This window comes from Palaemon carinicauda, chromosome 1 (assembly GCF_036898095.1).
Source record: "Palaemon carinicauda isolate YSFRI2023 chromosome 1, ASM3689809v2, whole genome shotgun sequence".
Lineage (NCBI taxonomy): Eukaryota > Metazoa > Arthropoda > Malacostraca > Decapoda > Palaemonidae > Palaemon > Palaemon carinicauda.
In genome coordinates, this window is record NC_090725.1 from 135974454 (window position 1) to 135997995 (window position 23542).

General features: G+C 34.6%; 1 protein-coding gene across 24 annotated transcripts in view; it reads left to right on the forward strand.

Annotated features, from left to right (window-relative positions):
• The first annotated feature begins 22391 nt into the window (after positions 1–22391).
• RhoGAPp190 (Rho GTPase-activating protein 190) overlaps positions 22392–23542 on the forward strand; it is a 709768-nt gene continuing 708617 nt past the window's right edge. For 5 of the 24 annotated variants that reach the window (XM_068385167.1, XM_068385146.1, XM_068385153.1 and 2 more), the window contains exon 1: positions 22396–22767. The gene's annotated coding sequence lies outside the window, so the exon portion shown is untranslated. Of the gene's footprint in view, positions 22768–23542 lie in introns of all 24 variants that reach the window. The other 19 variants (XM_068385087.1, XM_068385161.1, XM_068385092.1 and 16 more) reach the window with 12 other exon arrangements.

A 23542-nucleotide genomic window follows, 5' to 3' on the forward strand; every position in this document is an offset into this window, starting at 1 on the left:
ATTGCTGGATAGGGTTTTCCAGATGATAGTTAAAGAGGGTTTCTGATTGAGTGTGATTCATTGTTGGACAAGGTTTGCAGTATGATTGTAAAAGAGGCTTTCTGGCTGAATCTGATATATTGGTGAATAGGGTTATCCAGATGATAGTTAAAGAGGGTTTTTGATTGAGTGTGATTCATTGTTGGACAAGGTTTGCAGTATGATAGTAAAAGAGGCTTTCTGGCTGAATCTGATATATTGCTGATTAGGGTTATCCAGATGATAGTTAAAGAGGGTTTTTGATTGAGTGTGATTCATTGTTGGACAAGGTTTGCAGTATGATAGTAAAAGAGGCTTTCTGGCTGAATCTGATATATTGGTGAATAGGGTTTTCCAGATGATAGTTAAAGAGGGTTTCTGATTGAGTGTGATTCATTGTTGGACAAGGTTTGCAGTATGATAGTAAAAGAGGCTTTCTGGCTGAATCTGTTATATTGCTGAATAGGGTTATCCAGATGATAGTTAAAGAGGGTTTCTGATTGAGTTTGATTCATTGTTGGACAGGGTTTGCAGTATGATAGTAAAAGAGGCTTTCTGGCTGAATCTGATATATTGCTGAATAGGGTTATCCAGATGATAGTTAAAGAGGGTTTCTGATTGAGTGTGATTCATTGTTGGACAAGGTTTGCAGTATGATAGTAAAAGATGCTTTCTGGCTGAATCTGATATATTGCTGAATAGGGTTATCCAGATGATAGTTAAAGAGGGTTTTTGAATGAGTGTGATTCATTGTTGGACAAGGTTTGCAGTATGATTGTAAAAGAGGCTTTCTGGCTGAATCTGATATATTGCTGGATAGGGTTATCCAGATGATAGTTAAAGAGGGTTTTTGATTGAGTGTGATTCATTGTTGGACAAGGTTTGCAGTATGATAGTAAAAGAGGCTTTCTGGCTGAATCTGATATATTGCTGGATAGGGTTATCCAGATGATAGTTAAAGAGGGTTTTTGATTGAGTGTGATTCATTGTTGGACAATGTTTGCAGTATGATAGTAAAAGAGGCTTTCTGGCTGAATCTGATATATTGGTGAATAGGGTTATCCAGATGATAGTTAAAGAGGGTTTTTTATTGAGTGTGATTCATTGTTGGACAAGGTTTGCAGTATGATAGTAAAAGAGGCTTTCTGGCTGAATCTGATATATTGCTGAATAGGGTTTTCCAAATGATAGTTAAAGAGGGTTTTTGATTGAGTGTGTTTCATTGTTGGACAAGGTTTGCAGTATGATAGTAAAAGAGACTTTCTGGCTGAATCTGATATATTGCTGAATAGGGTTTTCCAAATGATAGTTAAAGAGGGTTTTTGATTGAGTGTGTTTCATTGTTGGACAAGGTTTGCAGTATGATAGTAAAAGAGACTTTCTGGCTGAATCTGATATATTGCTGAATAGGGTTTTCCAAATGATAGTTAAAGAGGGTTTTTTATTGAGTGTGATTCATTGTTGGACAAGGTTTGCAGTATGATAGTAAAAGAGGCTTTCTGGCTGAATCTGATATATTGCTGAATAGGGTTTTCCAAATGATAGTTAAAGAGGGTTTTTGATTGAGTGTGTTTCATTGTTGGACAAGGTTTGCAGTATGATAGTAAAAGAGGCTTTCTGGCTGAATCTGATATATTGCTGAATAGGGTTATCCAGATGATAGTTAAAGAGGGTTTTTTATTGAGTGTGATTCATTGTTGGACAAGGTTTGCAGTATGATAGTAAAAGAGACTTTCTTGCTGAATCTGATATATTGCAGGATAGGGTTATCCAGATTATAGTTAAAGAGGGTTTTTGATTGAGTGTGATTCATTGTTGGACAAGGTTTGCAGTATGATAGTAAAAGAGGCTTTCTGGCTGAATCTGATATATTGCTGAATAGGGTTTTCCAAATGATAGTTAAAGAGGGTTTTTTATTGAGTGTGATTCATTGTTGGACAAGGTTTGCAGTATGATAGTAAAAGAGACTTTCTTGCTGAATCTGATATATTGCAGGATAGGGTTATCCAGATTATAGTTAAAGAGGGTTTTTGATTGAGTGTGATTCATTGTTGGGTAGTGAAAAGAGTGCTTCTGACTGAGTCTGATTCATTGCTGGACAGGGTTTGCAGTATGATAGTAAAGAAGGGTTTCCGCTGGAGTATGAGTTATTGGTAGACAGGTTTGTAGCATGATAGCAAAAGGGGGTTTTTGATTGAGTCTGATTCTTTGCTAGAAAGGTTTTGCATAATGATAATAAGAGATGGCCTACCAGGACAATGTTCTAGAGACTGACCATATATACATATGATTAGTGCCCAAAACCCACTTTCTACCCAAGCTAGGACCAGGGAGGGTAAGGCATTGGCTGCTGAGAACTCAGCACGTAGACCTATAGGCTCCCCCAAACACACCATTTATAGCTCACAAGTATGGTAAGGTTGCAGAGACTAAAGGAACTATCGAATTTGATTGGAATTCAACCTCCAGTCCTGCGAGCACCAGGCATGGATGCTTTCAATAGGCCATCACGACCCTTGCATAGTCTGATTCTTTGTATAACAAGGTTTTTGAAATCTTAATAAAATAGTGTTTCTGGTGGAGGCTGATTATATCCTACTCAATGATTGTAAAATAATAGTAAAAAAGGGTTACTTGGGAAGCCTGATTTCTTGATAGACAGTGTTTGTAGATGGGTAGTGAAATTTTTTTTTTTTTTTTTTTTTTTTTTTTTTTTTTTTGAAAAGTCTTATTCTTTGCTAGACAGGGTTTTCAGAGTGATAATAAATGAGGATTTCTGGTTCAGTTTGATTCTTTGCTACATAGGATTTGCAGAATTATTATTATTATTATTATTATTATTATTATTATTATTATTATTATTATTATTATTATTATTATTATTATTATTAGCTAAGCTACAACCCTAGTTGGAAAAGCAAGATGCTATAAGCCCAAGGGCTCCAACAGGGAAAAATAGAAATTTTCTATGGTAGAAAGATTCTTTGCTAGACAAGGTGCGCTAAATGATAGTTAAAGAGAGTTTCTGAGGAACTTAATTCTTTGCTAGAAAGTTTTGCAAAATTATAGCAAAAGATGATTTATAGCATATAGTCCGATTTCTTACTAGAAAAGATTTGTCGAAAGGTAATTAAAGTTGAATCTATTTGGGAGCCCAGTTCTATGGAAGACACGTTTGCAGAATGAGAGTGAAAGGTAGTTAAAAGGCCAGTCTGATTCTGTGTTTCACGGGGTTAGTAGAATGAGACTGAAATGAAGTTTCTGGAGGATTTTTGGTTTTATCTTAGACGGTATGTTCATATTAAGATTAATGCTGGGGTCACACTTATGCGGTAGGCCTTGCCGATCAGAGGAGATATGGAAAAAAGAGAACAAATGCCCGGTACTGAAAAAAACTGTCAAAACAAACTATGGTACTTAACATTGGTAAAGGTGAAGTAGCAGCGTCAGTCATGTTGAATTAACGACAATCACTTGCAAAAACACCGAGCACAAAAAAATTACGACTTTGCGGGCAAGTCCAAAACAGAAGGATGACCTAGAGGGCGCGCGTAGTAGGTGTCGGTGGGGTAGTCCAACTGTGTTCTCTAGGGCCTGTCACGGCCCTTCCCTTTGATGAAGGGATTATCGAAATGGAAGACAGCCTGTGAATAGTGGTTTTCACACGCCCCTGTTGTATACACGACACCCACAAGGTGATCGCGCGAGGGTATTAACCTCTGCATTCCATGCTTTTATCTTTCTCTAGTATATTTGGAAGATTTATATTAGAAAAGTGTAAAGAAGGACTTCTTTCACCGGGCGTCACAGGTCTCTTCACAGAAATAGATTTTTCCTTCGTCAAAATCCCTTTACCGCAGGCACTTTGAGCCGTTATTTCAGCACGTATTTTTCAAAAGGCAGGACACCACGGCATACACAATTCATAATGCGGAGTAGGCAACTAAGGGAAATGAACACCACAGGCATAGAGCAATAAGGGCGATACATGAGGGATATGGGATCCCATCGCAGTTGGCAAGTTGTCACATCTCAATTGGTCGGGCACTTTTGCGGTAGTGATCTTTGTAAACACGATATGGCTCGCAGCATGTATGTTCCACGGGACTCCCTTATATAAAAAGGCACCGCCAATTAATTGTCCTTAGAAACTTATTTCGAATTAAAGAAGGAAAAGAATTCTATTTAATTTAATGTTTATATTTATCATTCATATTACTTTGTTTTTATTTCTATTTTTTCACATAATTTTTTATTTAAATTCCCTTTTTACCCATTTTCGCATAACTTAAAAATCCAAAAATCACCCTTTTTATCGACAAGGATTTTGTACATTTATTTATTTATTTTTAATGAACACATGCTTGACATTTCGCTCTCTCTCTCTCTCTCTCTCTCTCTCTCTCTCTCTCTCTCTCTCTCTCTCTCTCTCTCTCTCTCATGAATAGGATCTTTAGATGAAGCAAATAGAGTAGACGGCTATCTTTGGACAGTGATTATACACATGCACACACTCATACACACACATACTCACTTTGAGGTAGATTCAGGTATATAATTGGCAAATCTGTTCAAGGGAGTTCTTATTATAATTTAATATAATATAAAACTAGATCTTAACCATAATTAGTCAACGCAGTGTTCAGATATAAAGCATGACTGAAGATGGCGTACCACTGCTCCCACTTTATAAACAATGCTGAATGTGTGCACAGTGATGCATGTTGTCACATCTCTCATAGGACATTATACCGCATATATAGTTTTGAAAGGCGATTAGGTTAGCAATAACGGCGGAACAGAACACAGATAATGCGATGCGTTATCTCCTTGCAACGGAGCATGGCAACCCAGGATTTATCACACACGTGACGCCGCTCATCTCGGGTCGTGGGATTTAGCGCGAAACACACCCGGGATGAATGGGGATGTGTGGCAATATATTCAAAATTTAGGGAAAATCCGCATCTCACCGCATTACCATGTCCGTATCGCCCAAGTGTGACCTCAGCATAGGAGGGAGTTTCAGCAAGACGTGTTTAACTTTAGTGAGTGATAGGGTTTGCAAAATGAGAGTTTCTGAGTCAATGTTAGACATGGTTTGCAGAATATGGATAGAAAACTTTTAAAACGAAACGGATTTATCATTGAGGCCGGTCTACGCTATCATTGGGCACCTATGGGGCCAAGGTCTATAGATACCTTGAATGGGGCTACAGCACACAACTCTGATGGTGAAGCATGGCCGAGACCACCGACTAGCATTTTGCCCGTTCACACTGTACTCACTACCTTCAGTTTTATTTTTTCTATTTTTTTTTTTTTACATTACTGTATATTGACAATTAATTCATTTATATTTTTCAGTTTTTATTAATTATTCTTAAGAGGACAGGCCAGAGAATGATCTGTGCTGCCTGTCCTTTTCCTTATAAACCTTAATGTGTGTGTATATATATATATATATATATATATATATATATATATATATATATATATATATATATATATATATATATATACTATATATATATACTATATATATATACTATATATATATATATATATATATATATATATATATATATATATATATATATACACTGTATATATATATATATATATATATATATATATATAAATATATATATATATATATATATATATATATATATATATATATATATATATATGCATATATATATATATATATATATATATATATATATATATATATATATATATATATATTACATATATAAGTATCTATATATATACACACACATATATATATATATATATATATATATATATATATATATATATATATATATATATATATATGTGTGTATATATATATATATATATATATATATATATATATATATATATATACAGTATATATATACAGTATATATATACACATACATACACACATATATATATATATATATATATATATATATATATATATATATATATATATATATATATATATATATATATGTGTGTGTGTGTGTGTGTGTGTGTGTGTGTATGCATTGTGTGTCATGTGTCTTAATAAATACATGACATTTTCAACGTAAATGTGTTATACTAATTAAAGCAGCATCATTATAAATACAGAAAGGAAAAAGTTGTTACAATTTTACATATTCATATCAAACTGAGCACAACTCACCGTTTCTGTTTTATCGAAAGATGATATGATCTCTCTTTGAATTTCTCCATCACTCAGAAATTTCAGGTATGTGACCGTCATCGCTGCTAGCGCCTGACTTCGTGGATCTCAGAATCATTTTAAATTCCTTATTTTATCAGCTACGCAAGGTGTTAAATTTTTTTCTTGGCTGTCTCATTGGTGTATTGAGCATCGATTCCCTTCACTGACAAGCTTAGTTCATTATATGCTCTTGTTTTATATGCTTTTCATGGTTTGCACATTTTATCTTCCATAAGCAGTGATGTTCTTTATATTTCTCAATTAGGTGTGATATTAGGTTTCTCGTCCATTCAAAGGATAGGCTACATCGCTAATGGGTACAACTGAAGCAGCGATATCCGCCATTCCCTGAGATTTGCCAGGTAGGCTACTAGCTCTCACTAGGTATGTAACACACAGGTGGCCATCCATGCTCGAACATATAGCTTGTTCAGGCAATGCCTCGTTCAGGAATGGCGCTTCGCTTGTTTACTTTACTTTACTCTAAAGACGAGTTTTCTGGTCTGATGCTGTGGGGGAACCCTACTCTCTACAGGGCCTTTCGCAATAAATTCTATTGTATGCATTCCAACACATTCAGCATTTCACACCACATATTCCTCGTTTATTGTCAAATCCACATTGTCGAAGCACTTACAAAACAAAAAGCTTTAATATCTCGAAAGCTTTAATATCTTCAGTCTTTCGGATATTTAGGGGGAGCTTATTGTATATTCTTTTAAAGCTCTAGAACTTACAGTAGACTACATATATCCTGATTCCAATAATTTGAAACCATCTGTAACTATTCTCTGGTAAACACGATTTGTTGGCTGCACAATATGTAGCAATTCTCTTATGTATTTCGTACGTCCAGTTCTGATAACTTGGTGGGTTATTGTATATATTTTAAATTCTATCCAAGCTTTAATAGGTATCCAGCGCAAATCAATTAGTACTGTATAAGCATAATCCTATCTTGGAGTGGGACACTATTTATCAGTCTTGCTCCTCTGTTTATCATATTCTGTAATGTCTTAAGTTGCACTTTTGGTAGAATGTGGTAGATGGAATTGCAGTAGTCAATCTAAGTAATAACACAGTTTATCACGTTTCTTTACAGAATGTTCATCCAGGTACTTCTTTAAAAAGGCAATGTTTCTAAGATGATATCCAGCAGTTTTTAGTACATTAATTATTTGGGCATTGAAAGACAAGTTAGTCAAGAGATACTTTACTAGATATCGAGACAGAGTTATTATTTGTTTATTTGAATATCGCTCAAGTGTCTTAGGTTGCCTTTCTCTCCAACCACCACTAACTCAGTTTTAGTTTCATTTAACTTTATTTGTTTAGTTGTCATCCACTCCCTAACACTGGTAAGAATTTGGTTAAAAGTTTCAGCAGTATTATATAATTTATGGAGAAGTAAAATTCTGTACCGCCTGCAAATAGTTTGCGTCGTGTCTACAATATCATTATCATTATCCACGCACTTGCCGTTACCATCCTCCAAAACCACAGGTGCTCACGGATAGTGTAGACCGATCTTTAGAAAGTGATATATATGCTACAATAAGAGTAGAAAGGAAGTTTTAGGAAGAATATGTATTTTTGTTTGATAGAGTTCTCAGAACGAGAGACTGATGTTCAAGAGAGAAATTATTGTTGCTGCAGTGCATGTACGGTTTTTACATGTTTCTGGTAGCCTACCTCTTAGATTTTCTTTTAAACAATAACTAAAGAGGTACAGCGGACAAGTGCCAGAACTCATTTTAGATTCAGCTTTTGCAGCACTCAGTAAAGGAAAATACTAATTTAGAAAAAAAAAAAAAAACTACATACCTCTTTACTCAATCAAGAAAGCTAAAAATAGCCCTAAAAGGGTCACAAGGTCCAGCTCTATTCGAATGTAATTGTGTTGATTTGATTTTCATAGGATATGTGGCAAACATCTGTTTTTTTGATAGTTCAATGGTCAAAATGGTTTATAAAATTTTTGCTTAAAAACTGTATCAAGAAAAATAATAAACTACACAAAAATTTTGAGATAAGCGCGATTTTTGTGCTATTTTAATTAACAACAGTTTTATTCAGTAAACAGAAAAAACAGACGAAATCTAGCGGAAATCCTTTTATGGTATGATAACATTATCCGGATACAGATTTGTTTTATCTCTTTATCGTTTTAAATATGTACAAAAATCACATTTCTTCCATTGAGGTATCATAATGTCACACTCTCCAGAAGTCATTTGACTCTTCCACTTCACTTTTATACATAAATATTGTGATTTACTTTACCATGTGTGTGTATATATATATATATATATATATATATATATATATATATATATATATATATATATATATATATATATATATATATATATATATATATATATATTGTCCTTCATGTTTTGTAAATATTGTATTATGTCTAATAGCCAAATTTCTATTTTCCAATTCGTCCACGTGTGATTAAAAGATGTTCCCAGTCTACTGAAGCTAAGTGATACACATTTAAAAGAAATACCGTATTTACAAAGTTTCTACGACTACTTACCACTAACTACTTGTACAAATTAAAGAACAGATGACTCGCAGCTCTGTCGAAATTTTTTGTAATACAGGCACTAGTCTTGTTTTCTGGCGAGTCACGGGCAAGGGCAATAGTTTAACATCATGATAATCTGCATCAGTTTATTTTTTGAGGCCATCCTTTTGTTCATCCGGCGTATAGCCTTCTTCGTTTAATTGCTTATCTTTTTTTTTTTTTTTTTTTTTTAGATTTTTCCTTTAAGGCTATTGCGTTTTTACCATAGCTGTTAAGCTTTTATAACTTCTTGGATGTCTTTTAATTTCATCATATCTAGTTCTTAAGACATCTAATCAAATAACCTGGGTACTGTTAACTCAAAAGTCTTTTCTTTTTCTCGTGCATCTGATGCAGCTTACGGAGTTTTCCCCTCTGTTGCACTAGCGGACTGAATGTCTTCACAAGCCCCAGCCCTGTGCCATATAGCCCAAATAAATAGATCTTTTTCATAGATCCAATGTTGCTCAGTTAGGATTCCAGTGATCCTATCATGTAGGGGTTTAATTGTTCATTAGTTAATGTGCCTCATTTAATAAAGCTAGTATCTTTAGTAAATGAGTCGGAAGTCCATTATGGAGATCGTTACATAATTATATTCTTGGGATGACGAAGTTTTGATGACAACCAAAATTATCTTCACAGAAGCTTCTTTTATCAGTAAGTAGTCATAGGTTCTTTTTATTAACTATTAGTTTTTTTCTAATCTTACTTTTTGTAACATTCAGAATTTGCTAAGGTTTCTGTTTACTTTACTATGAAACATTTAATTGTATCATTTTGTGTCCTTTGTCCATCAAATTCTTTACGTACTTCACTATAACCAAGGTCTAAATATGACTGTAACCTATATTGTATATAGAAGGTAATGCATGGTCTGTAATTGTCGGCAGACTACTGGATTCAACACTAGGCTACATCTGATGTTCTTGAAAGCTGGACTCATACATTCCAAGTGTTCAGTTTTCATACATTGTCGTTTTTCTTTTTAATGTAATGCTTATTTTGTGCTAGCACTGCGCCCACCCTTGGAAATGTGTCCATGTCACATTTTGTTTCCTTTAAAATTTCCATTTTCATTTCTCGATTGGGTTTATAAATTTTGCCAATACCCTTTTCACTCTATTCAGAATTACAACGCTATATTATTATTATTATTATTATTATTATTATTATTATTATTATTATTATTATTATTATTATTATTATTATTATTAGCCAAGTTACAACGCTAGTTGGAAAAGCAGGATGCTATAAGCCCAATGGCTCCAACAGAGAGAAATAGCTCAGTGCGGGACGGAAATAAGGAAATGAATAAACTACATGAGAAGTAATAGATAATTAGAAACGAAATACTTTTTCAAGATCAGTAACAACGTTAAAATAGCTCAAACATGTATAAACTATGAAGACTTATGACAGCCTGTTCAGCATAAAAAAACACTGCAAAATTGAACTTCTGAAGTTCCAAAGATTCAACTGCCTGAATAGGAAGATCATTCCACAATCTAGTCATAGCTGGAGTAAAACTTCTAGAATACTATGTAGTATTGAGCCCTATGGTGGAGAAGGCATGAGTGTTATAATTAACTGCTTACCTAGTCTTACGAACAGGAGGGAACTGTCTTAGAAGATCTTAATGCAAAGGATGGTCAGAATTATGAAAAATCTTATACAAATTGCATAAATAACTAACTAAACGACGGCGCCAGAGATTAAAATCCAAATCAGGAATAAGAAATTTAATATACCACAAGTTCTTGTCCAACAAATTAAGACTAAATTCAGCAGTTGAAGATCAAACGGAGAACAATACTCGAAACAAGGCAGAATTAAAGAATTAAAACACTTCTTCAGAATAAATTGATCACCGAAAATCTTAAAAGCCTCTCACCAAGCCTGTCTTTGTGAAACTGAAGAAGACGCAAACCGAATGTGTTTCTCAAAAGTGAATTTGCTATAAAAAATCACACATGAAGATTTAAACGAGTCGTATAGAGTGAAAAAACAGTATCACTGCTGAGATCTGGATGCTGAGGAGCCACTGTCCTCGACCTGCTTACAATCATACTTCGAGTTTTGTTAAGATTCAACTCCATGCCCCATAATTTTCACCATGCACTAATTTTAACTAGATCTCTATTAAAGGATTCAGCAGCCCCAGATCTACATTTAGGAGATGGAATTAATGCAAAAAGACTAGCATCATCTGCATGTGTAAGGAGGTTGTTTTCTATGCCAAACCATATATGCATATAGTATGAAAAGTAATGGGTCAAGAACCTTACTCTAAGGAACACTAGATACCACATTCCTATACTCACTAGTGTCCATCAACATTCAATCTATTACTCAAAATTTCAATAATGATGCTAAGAAAAACCCACCTACTCCCAACTGTTTGAGTTTGAAAACAATGGCCTCATGATTAACACAATCAAAGGCAGCACTAAAATCAAGGCCAATCATACGAACTCCTTAACCACAATCAAGGGATTTGCCTTTCCTTTGGACAGTGAGTATAGGAGCTATCTGGTTTAAGGAAAGGAGGAACTGTTAAGTGTACACCAAAGAGCACAGTTTTAAAGGTAGCCTATTATCTATGTTCCTGAGTTTTACCAGAAACTGTTTCTTTTTTTTTGGGGGGGGGGTGGGGAGCCGGAAGTTATATTGTATTCCTTTTCAGTTGAAGCATAAACTCGCTGAGCAAAAGCTCTAGCTGAGTATAGGTCTTCTAAGTAAAATCTGATTTGTTACCCTTCTAAAGATGATAGGTCTCCTTCTCCAATTAAGCACGTCTATAATCATCGTTGAATCAGGGTTTGTCTTTCACTCTGTATTTTAACACATGAGAAGGGATACGTCTAGCAGTCATGTTGACTAGCTTCTTAATCAGAAGAACAACAGATTCACCACTAATATACAATTGTGAATAATTCAAATTCAAAAGGTGACTCAAAAGGCCCTTCCAATCTGCTTGAAATTTTATATATACCTTACATGAGTAAGACACATCTGAGACAAGGTGCTCAGTCTTAATAACTAACGAAATTAAGGCATGATCAGATGTCCCCAATGGAGAACAAACCTTATTTATTATAACACCAGGGAAGTCAGTGTATACTAGGTCCGAGCATTTACCAGACCTGTCAGTAACTTTACTTATGGTTTGCTAACAGCCTGATTCAGAAGCAAAGTCCAAAGGTCTTGAGGCATGGCGATCAGTAGGAGAAACAGAATTTAACCACTTCATATGGTGGGCATTAAATCAAAAGAGGCCTTTCTATCATCTGCTTGTATCTTAGCCATAATGGTAAGAAGACAATCGAAAATAGAATCATCCAAGTCTGAATTCCGGTAGATCGAACACATATGACAATTGAGATACTTCTACCATATACATAAACTTGAAATTACATATGATGTCAGTCTGGTTATTAAGGAATACATTACCATAACGCATCTAATAATAAATGGGGGTAAAAAGCTGGGATCCAGCAAGTTAAAAAAGGGGGTAGGTCGGAAAACATGACCAAAGCAGTTGGGGGCCAGGCGGGCGCTGTAAGCCCCTCGGAATATGACGAAATTTTAAGCTATTTCAGTACTATTTTTCATGTATTTGAAACCATTTTCTCCTTATAATTGAATCTATAATGGTGAAAATGCATTATGCAAAAACAGCATCCCGATAAACTCTATAACATTTCATCAGTAATCTCTACAATTACTTTTAATACATGGCCATACATTCTCTGGAAATCCCATCTGTTGACTATCTCTTAGTTATATCTAATTATATTATTAGAGCGCCTGCATCCTTCCGTTCAACTATCAACCAACAGCAATTTTTATCTCGTCGAATTGTAGTTAGTCTCTCCACTTCATCCAACTTTATTCATATCAGGAACATAATCTCTTTATTTCCAGCTCATATATCAATATGTTTACCACTTAGGAGAGAGAGAGAGAGAGAGAGAGAGAGAGAGAGAGAGAGAGAGAGAGAGAGAGAGAGAGAGAGAGAGAGAGAGAGAGAAGGATGATTTCAATCTTCCACTTCTCTTTTCTGCAATCTTCTTGTATCACCTTTTGAGCGGAAAACGTTGATTATTGATTTAGTTTTATCAAAGTTTAAAGGTTTTCGTTAATTCCAAGTTCTATATCGTGAAACATTTTAATTCCATCACATTTGACATTTCTCCGAAGAAAAGAATGGTTTTTATTTCTTTGAAGAGTGTCCTTTTTTCTGGTTTCATCCTGTCTACTGTATCATTTTCTACATAAATAAGTTACCTTGCCAAATAAAACCTCAGGTTTGTTTGCAACACATATTTAGAACCGATAAACGTATTGAACAATTATAGACCTATGGAGTTTCCATGCCAAGTAGATTTGTTAATTATATCGCACTTCAATATTACAAATGATAGTGAAAAAATATCGTAGCAATCAAATTACACTGTAAACCCACTTAAATTTTCATTTTCAACAAAATAAAGTTTTGCCCCAGATACTGAACAGAACAAAAGCTAAGAGATGAAACAGCCATATCAGAGTTTTCTGAGAATTGATCTTACGCCCTCGAATATTTTATGGTCACTTCGACAAGTGTTCATAATATAATTTGTTAAGGAATATTTCTTTATAAAAGAAAAAAAAATGTATGTTAAGAAAATGTAATTGTATTTTCATAATAAAAGATAAAAAAAAAAGTGTTCCAACACATGGTTTAATCGCCTTAAAAAAAGTCATATCGAAATAAATTCAGCACAATGTAAACAAAACAATTAATTTAGCAACAAGAATATGCACTCCAACAGATTATAAATAAACATAAAAAAAAAACGAAGGATACTGATATTTACATCTGACGTTGATACATACAGTACATACAGGGTATACCAGGGGAGATGATAATAATTTATCTTTATCGATTGTATTGGAATATTATAAAATTGGACATTATATATATATATATATATATATATATATTATATATATAATATATATACATATATATATATATATATATATATGTATATATATATATATATATATATATATATATATATATGTATAATATATATATATATATATATATGTGTGTGTGTGTGTGTGTATCCATACATGCACACACACACACACACACACACACGTATATATATATTATATATATGTATATATATATGTATATATATACGTGTGTGTATATATATACATATATATGTGTATATATACACACACACACCACACATATATATATATATATATATATTTGGAGGATATTTCATAGTAGTGAAACTCGATAAACTTTACACAAAATATCAGCAAAGATGCTCTAGTCCTACAACTTGAAAAAACTTATCATAATACTAATTCACAAAACGGGACACTCGTAAAACCTGAAAAAATTACCCCCGAGCTTACTCCTATTAATATATAAAATTTTTACAAAGATCATATGAGGCAGAATAGAAAGACAGCTAGACTTTAGTTAACCAAGAGAGCAGCCAGGCTTTAGAAGGGGGTATTCAACAACTGACCAACAGCGTATAACAAACTCCTACAGTATATATAGCATTCAGAAAGATTCTGATTCTGTCAAAACTTCAGCAGTAATGGAAGCCCTTCAAGGACAAGGAATAGATGAATCTTATGTTCAAACACTTGAATATATCTGTACGGGAAGTACAGCAATTCTAAAACTACAAAGAGATAATGGGAAAATTACAGTTGAGAAAGGAGTCAGACAGGGACCCTATATCACCTACATAATTTACAACGTACCTAGAAGAAGTTTTTAAGAATTTAGATTGGGAAAATTAATATTATTATTATTATCACTATATAAGCTACAACCTCAGTTGGAAAAGGAAGATGCTATAAACCTAAGGGCTCCAACATGGAAAAATAGGCCAGTGAGGAATGGACACAAGGAAATAAATAAACTGCAAGAGAATAAAAATGAAATATATTAAGAACAGTAACAACATTAAAACAGATCTTTCTTTAAAAACACTAATAGGAAGAGAAATAAGATAGAATAGCATGCCTGGGTGTACCCTCAAGCAAGAGAACTCTACCCCAAGACAGTAGAAGACCATGGTACATAGGCTATGGCACTACCCAAGACTAGAGAACTATGGTTTGATTTTGGAGTGTCCGTCTCCTAAAAGAGTTGCTTACCATAGCTAAAGAGTCTCTTCTATCCTTACCAAGAGAAAAGTAGCCACTGAACAATTACAGTGCAGTAGTTAACCCCTTGAGCGAAGAAATTTTTTTGGGTAATCTCAGTGTTTTCAAGTGTATGAGGACACAGGAGAATGTGGAAAAAATAGTGCAAGACTATACGGTGTATGTGTAGGCAAAGGAAAATTGATCCCTAACGAGAGAGAGAGGGATCCAATATAGTACTGTCTGTCCAGCCAAAGGACCCAGTAACTCTCTAGCAGTAGTATGTCAGTAGGTATGTTGATGTCCTGACCAATCTACTACTTTCAATAAAATGTAGGAGTTAACATTAATGGGGAATACCTTAACAATTTAAGATTTGGAGATGACATAGTTTTATTTAGTGAATCATGGGAGGAATTGCAAACGATGATAGAAGATTTGAATAGAAAAAGAAGAAATGTATGACTGAAAATCAATAGGAGTAAACAGATAATGATCTATGAAAATGCAGAGACAACAAATGCGGTTTATGGAAGAACCTCTAGAGATAGTTAATGAATATACATACTTATATTTCCCAAGGACATGAGACCAAAAAATTAAATGAAGGATAGGCATGGGATGAAGAGCTTTTTGGTAAATAGAATGAGATTATGAAAAGTAAAATTACTTTTTTTCCAAAAAGAAAATTATTTAATCAGATAGTCATAGCAGTAATACCTTATGCATCAGAAACTTAGAGTCTTACAAAAAACTTAGAATATAAGCTATTTACAACTCAAAGAGCTATGGAAAGAATAATGATGTTATTGAAACTAAGATATAGAAAAAGAGTAGCATGGATACGAGATCAAACTAAAGTGGAAGTTATTATAAAAACATGTAAGAAAAAGAAATAAACTGAAAAAGGACATATAATGATAATGACAGATAATAGATGGACATTAAGAATAACAGACTGGGTCCCTAGAGGTTGCAAAAGAAGCAAGTGATGGACTGACGAACTAAGAAAATTTGCTGGTATAGAAAGACCATAAACAGACGGGAATGGAAGGACACGGCTGAGGCCTTTGACCTACAGTGGACTAGCAACGGCTGATGATGATGATGACGATGATATATATATATATATATATGTATATATATATATATATATATATATATATATGTGTGTTGTGTGTGTGTGTGTGTGTGTAGGCTATATATTGAAAACAAACCCTTTATTACAAAACAATAATCTAGCTCCATGGTAATAAAACATTGGAAGTTATAGCCTATTTTTTAATTATTTTTAGTTTTTGCCATTCTCTCTCTCTCTCTCTCTCTCTCTCTCTCTCTCTCTCTATAGGTTGATTACATTTTTAGTAAAAACATATGTAATCTGCACTGACATTTACTATATCTAGATAAAAGTGTAACAGTTTTATAAAGTAATTGACTTGTCTTCATAGAAAACTAATTCAATTAACACTATTGTGTCAGGATATGACTATTGTATAGTCTATATCTATATGAAATTCCTCCATTATTTTGACGTTAGAAAATATATATTTTGGAAATTGATATGCAATTCCTCTTGATATTGATATAAAATGACTATTGATTATTTTGTGATTATGATAATGATGGTAATGTAGAATGGTTACAACTATATAGTAATCTGTTCTTGTTTAGTATCGAGTCTCACTTTAGCAGTCACCTAGAGAAGAGCTCTTCAAATCAGAGAATACGAGGGAAATGCCCATAAGAAAAATCTCTACTTTCCATGAAATATAACCTTATATATTTACAAGCGAAAACTGCAGATTTGAAGGAAATGTGTAAGAGAGGCATGAAGTTAAGATTCATCTCATCACTGACCATAACTCTCTCTCTCTCTCTCTCTCTCTCTCTCTCTCTCTCTATCTATCTTTGTACACACACACGCACACACACACACACACACACACACACACACATATATATATATATATATATACATACATATATATATATATATATATATAATATATATATACTATACCTAAGAAATATCAAGACAATTGAGCTGGTTCCCCCGTTGTTGTACTCACCCTTGTCTATTGCGTATGATGAATGATTAATAATTTTTCAACAAATGTCTATTATGATTTCACTAACGGCTATACATAAGAATCAATACAAAAAGCAAATAAACCTCTTGTCCATTGAAGGGGATAAGAGATCACACTGACCCTACTATATGTATTTGTAATTAAAATGGTTTTGACGCTAATGCTCGTGACTATCATAGAATTATTCTTAAATGTTGAATTATTGATAGGTTTTGATTTATGAGCAAGAGGATTGTCGTAGGAACACTTGTGAAAAGCAAAATAACTTGATAAAGGATGAAACCTGAAAATAAAGATAACTGACAAAATAGACATTTTCACCCATATGGCCAGTTTAAGGGTAAACATTTTTCTTTTTTGTGAAAACCCCAAATTTAATAGTCAAACTTTATTTTCCAAAACCCAAGTTTAACAGTCAAACTTGTCCTCTTGAAAACCCTAAGTTTAACAGTCAAACTTGTCCTCTTGAAAACCCTAAGTTTAACAGTCAAACTTGTCCTCTTGAAAACCCTAAGTTTAACAGTCAAACTTGTCCTCTTGAAAACCCTAAGTTTAACAGTCAAACTTTTTTCCTTTACAGGGAGTGGGGCTCGTGATCCCCGCGACACCCCCCCCCCCCCCTTGGATCCGCTAATGGGGTTTATCTTGACAAAGATTATAAATGAAAGATTTATATTAATGTTGTTACTGTTCTTAAAATATTTTATTTTTTCATACTTCTCTTTTAATCTATTTATTTCCTTATTTCCTTTTCTCACTGGGCTATTTTCCCTGTTGGAACCCTTGGACTTATAGCATTCTGCTTTTCCAACTAGGGTTGTACCTTAGTAAGTAATAATAATAATAATAATAATAATAATAATAATAATAATAATAATAATTATGTACAGTAGGTACCAACATGACGGTTTCCCTTCCTTACATATCAAAATATTTACTTTAAGGGATACTGTCTTGGTCCTATTACACAGGGGAGCCCTGCACCCTACAGGACATACAAGATCTGTTTCTCGTATGCATTCTTAGATATTTAGAGTATTACACGGCACATTCCGCGCTTTCTTTCATATTCCGAGAGAGAGAGAGAGAGAGAGAGAGAGAGAGAGAGAGAGAGAGAGAGAGAGAGAGCGCTTAGGGAAAAAAAAAGTCTTTAGTTTCTTCTTGAAAGCCTTAATATCTTCAGTCTTTTGGATGTCTAGTGGAAGTTTGTTGTATAATCTTGGGATCGCATATTTGAAAGCTCTAGGACCTAGAGTAAACATGCATCTTGGCTCCAATAACTTGAAGCCATCTATAACTATTATCTTGTCTATACGATTCATTGGCTGCACGATTTACAGCAATTCTCTTAGATATTCTGGACGTCTGGTTCTGATAACTTGATGGGTGATTGTACACATCTTAAAACTCTATTATTGATTTAATAGGCAGCCAGTGTAATTTAATTAATATAGAAGTAAGCCTTTCTCGGGATGGGGCACCTGTTATCAGTTTTGCTCCTCTGTTTATCATATTTTGTAATTTCTTAGGTCACACTTTGAGTAGATTGTAGTACAGGAGTTGCATTAGTTAATCTTGGTAATATCACAGTTCATCACAAGTTTCTTTACAGAATATTCACCCAGATACTTCTTTACAGAAACAACGTTTCTAAGGTGATACCCAGCATTTTTAACTACATTATTCATTTGACCATTGAGAGACAAAGTACAGTCAAGTGAAACACCTATAGTTGACGAATCACAAGATATTGGGTCCTAGTTGTTATTGATATTCATTGTATGTCCCCCAGTTTCTTAAATTGTTTTTCTTTTCAATCATCATAAACTCAGTTTTATTTTTATTTAATTTTAGTTGTTTAACTATCAAATATTCCACAACAGTAGTAAATGTGTGGTTTAAAGTTTCAGTTATATCATCAATGTCATGTATGGAGAAGTAAAATTGTGTATCATCCGAAAATAGTTAAAATTCACATCATGCCTCTGAGTACTTTTGATAGACCAACAGTATCGATACAGAATAAGATTGGGCCTTGTACACTTCCCTGGGGGTACCCATTTGTTTAATGGTTTATATTTCCTAAACCTGTGTAACTAAAGCTACTTTCTTAGATTTAGGAAACCTGCACTCATCGATATTAGTATTTACTATTTTTGTAATTATGTCGCACAGTTTGTTTTCTTTTGAATTCAGAAAGAAACTAGAGGGGTACTCAGTAGAGTGCAGACCTCCACCGCGGCAGCTTATTTTTCGACCTTTTGCTCGACCTTGACCTTTGACCTTAACATGTATCAATTGACGTAGATTTTCATACACTCTGATATGAACTAGGTTTGAAGTCGCTGCAACAATTATGTCCAAACTTATGGCTGATTACATGAATTGGACATTTAGTTTGACCGTGACCTTGCCCTTCCAAAATTTAACAATTTCCAGCATTTTACATAACAGTTAATCCCTGCAAGTTTCACTACTCTTACAGTTAAAATTGTAGCCAGGAAGCTGTTCACAAGCAAACACATCATTATCATCTTCATCTCCTATGCCTATTGACGCAAAGGGCCTCGGTTAGATTTCGCCAGTCGTCTCTATCTTGGGAAATTAGATATATACTTCTCCATTCACCATCTCCTACTTCGCGCTTCAGTCCTCAGCCATGTAGGCCTGGGTCTTCCAACTCTTTTAGTGCCTTGTGGAGCCCAGTTGAAAGTTTGGTGAATTAATCTCTCTTGGGGAGTGCAAAGAGCATGTCCAAACCATCTCCATCTACCCCTCATCATAATCTCATCCATGTACGGCACTCGAGTAATCTCTCTTATAGTTTCATTTCTAATTTTATCCTGCCACTTGACTCTCAATATTCTTCTGGGGGCTTTGTTCTCAAATGTACAAAATCTGTTGGATTAGGTTTTATTGTCATACCACGACTCATGTCCATACAGTCACACAGATCTCACTAAACTGATTTATATAGCCTGATTTGTGTATGTAAATTCAGGCGATTTGATTTCTAAATTTTACTTAACTTAGCCATTGTCAGATTTACTTTTTTCAATCTTTCATTAAACTCCAATTCTAAAGACCCAGAATTAGAGAGCATAGTTCCTAAATATTTAAATGATTCCACCTCATTAACATTTTCTCCTTCCAATGATATTTCATCTTCTATTGCATAATCTGTTCTCATCATCTCTGTCTTTCTTCTATTTATCTTGAGCCCAACCTCATGCGATATTTCCTGCTTTCTGGTAAGCAAGCATTGCAAGTCCTGTGGCATTTTGCTTACAATGACAGGGTTATCAGCATACTCTAGGTCAGTTCATTTCCTGTTACCAATCCAGTCCAATCCTTCTCCACCATCCCCAACTGTTCTATGCATAACAAAATCCATGAAGAGGATAAACAACATAGGTGACAACACATTCCCTTGGTAATCCACTGTTCACTGGAAATTCAATTGATAGGACTCCATTAACATTAACTTTGCACTTGCTATGCTCATGAACAGACTCAATCAAATTTACATATTTAAGAGGAACTCCATAACAACCCAAGACTCTCCCCAAAATTGGCTGGAGCACACTATCAAAGGTTTTTTTATAGTCCACAAATGCCATCAAAAGTGGCTCTCCATATTCTACACATTGGTGTACATGTCTTAAAATGAAAATTTGATCAGTACCACTTCTACCTTTTCGAAATTCTGCTTGTTCATCTCTCAACTTTATATCAATCTCTCTCTCTCTCTCTAGCGTCTTTAGAATGAGCATACTATATCTTTTCATAACAATTGACGTAAGTGTGATATCACGCCTCTGTAATTATTGCAATCACTCAGGTCTTTTTTTTTCCACCAGCACTCCTAGCTCCCATTCATCAGGTTTTGCCTCTTCATGCCACATTCTACAAAATAATCTTTTAAGTATTCTGGGAGTTACTTCATTTTAGGCCAAAACATCTCAGCAGTTACTCTATCGTATCCATTGGCTTTTCATATCTTGATTTTTTTCTTTCTTTGGTTAGCTTCGACTTCAAACACACTGAATTCATTCATGGCCACACCAAGGTCTTCCTCAGCTTCAGGTATATCAATCAAATTATTCCCTTCATAACTGCTATTCATGACCTCATATGTTCCACCCAACGTTGCCTTTCTTCCTTTTCTGTTGTTATAACAGTTCCATCTCTCTTTTTGATCAGATGGTTATAAGCTTCTTCTTTGCCCCAGTTGAGATTTCATGAATAATTTTGTGAGCAATTCTTTCACCACAGCCATCCCCGGAATTCATAGATTTGTTAGCCTCATCTGCTTCCCTGTCAAAATGTTTTCTCCAGTCAATCCTGGCTTTTCTTTTGGCCTCACTATCAATACTGGAATACTTAACATGTTTTCCCTTGTAATTTTTATTACTTCCTCGGGAACTTTTAGCAATCAATTTCTGTCTTTGTCTCCTTTTTTTGTGGTACCTCAAGTATCATTTGATATCTATGGTTTTCTCCTTGTAAATACATGTCCCATAACTTCACTACTAACTGACTAATATATGTTCTTAACTTCACACTATTCTTCATTAATAGTCTGACCTTCGTCTCTTGAAGTCTGTAAGACTGCAAAGTGATTCCTACATTCAATTGCAAAGGTTTCCCTCTGCTTCTAAAAAGCTTACTTTTATCAAACACAAACAGGGGTGAAAACATAACCTCCTTCCAACTTCGTTAGCGGAGGTAACAAATTGATACCAGTGCAAGCATCAGAATATTTTTGGACACGTTCTAATACAATCGGATTTACCTGAACTTAAAGGTAACTATTTTACTCTAAAATCCCCAGACAGTTCAAGTGAGTTTTTTTATCTTCCATGTAGGACATGTCAACCGCAAAGTGGCCGTTGATTGTGTAGCCTCCGCTAGTAATCTAATTATGACGCAGATGTTTCCTTTAACTGTGATACACATACATTCTTCATATGTGTGGTGGTTCACTAAAAGATAAAGGATTGGTACAGCGATGAGTTTACTTAAAAGCATGCCATATTTAAGTTACCATGGCTTTGTAAACGTCAAAGTTTGACAGGTATGGAATGACAGTAGCTCTTCCAGCCTTGCGTTAAACTCTTCATAGTCACTTAGGAGTTTTGCGGTGGTATGAAACGCTTAAGGGCCGGTGAAATGCAATGGTATAGAAAATAAAGTTATATTTTTATATATTTCATCAGATTATGTTGATTGTAGGATCTCTACAGTACTAGAAACTGACCAATGACAATCCTCTGAACAACTCGTTTGGCCCCGCCCTGCCTGCGCATAGATACCAACTCAAGGCTGAACCTTTTTTTTGTCCGAAGTATATTCCTGTATATTAAAGTGACACATGAAACAAAAATTTTCTTGCCCTGAAGAGTTTTGATAATAACATAACGTTGCTTAGAAATGTCTGTTTTTAGAGTATGAAATGAGAATTAGGTAAAACCTGAAAAAGGAGGGTATAGTACCGTGCGAAGTTGGTAATAGTGTCCGTATGATGGCGGATGGTAGCGCACAGTGCCAGTGAGAGAGAGTGCTTAATGTAACTTATCTGTCTCTGTGTTCATTATCAATCTAAACTGTAATTGCGTGTTATTTTGTTCATCCTAGTGAACCCTCGACCTTAAGGAAGGTTTCCAGTGTCTCTGCAGCGACCACAAGTGAGTAAAGAGAGAAGGTGAATTCATTTTGTATTCAATCATCAACCATTTGTCCAATCGATCAGGAGTGTGTGAGAGAAGCAAGCCAGCGTCGTCTTTGCCCCCCACATTTATGCTCGCCATTCCTTATTTGAAGTAGCTCTCACCGATTTACCTTTGACATCTCCCGTTGGCTTTGCACAGTGAGACTTATTTACACCCAATGGCACCATGCCAAGAGTTGGAATGGCCTGGGTGTGGAACAACAGAATTGGGGGTGAAAGGAGTCTGGAACATTGTTCATTTTTGTCTCCCATTTATCTATTGACCTTTCAGTTGATCGTTTTTCACATGGTTAGGTATATGGAGAAGCAAGATCACCATGCCTCCTTTTCGTTTATATAGACGTAAATTCCTTCCATTGTATCCTCAGTCTAGGCTTTTGGAGACTTCCATCTTATCATTACGTAGACCTTTACTGCAGGTGATGCAAATTCCTCCTCTTCTCAGATGTTATTTGGGATGATACTGTAGTTTTTACTTAAGTTGTGGTAGACGGGCGTGATTTAAGGCCTATATATCTCATTGGAGGTGGCTTGGATGGAAGTAAGGTGGTTAGAGTCCGAGTTTCTGTATGTATAGTTCAGATTACAGCCTTTTGACCCACCTTAGACTATGTGCATTTGGTAGATTTAAATTTTTTACCTGGTTTTAGTTTATTGCTTAAAATAGAAATTCTTCCATCTTTAGGTTTTTAGATATACCCTTTCCTCTAGTAAAACCGTGCATCAAAATT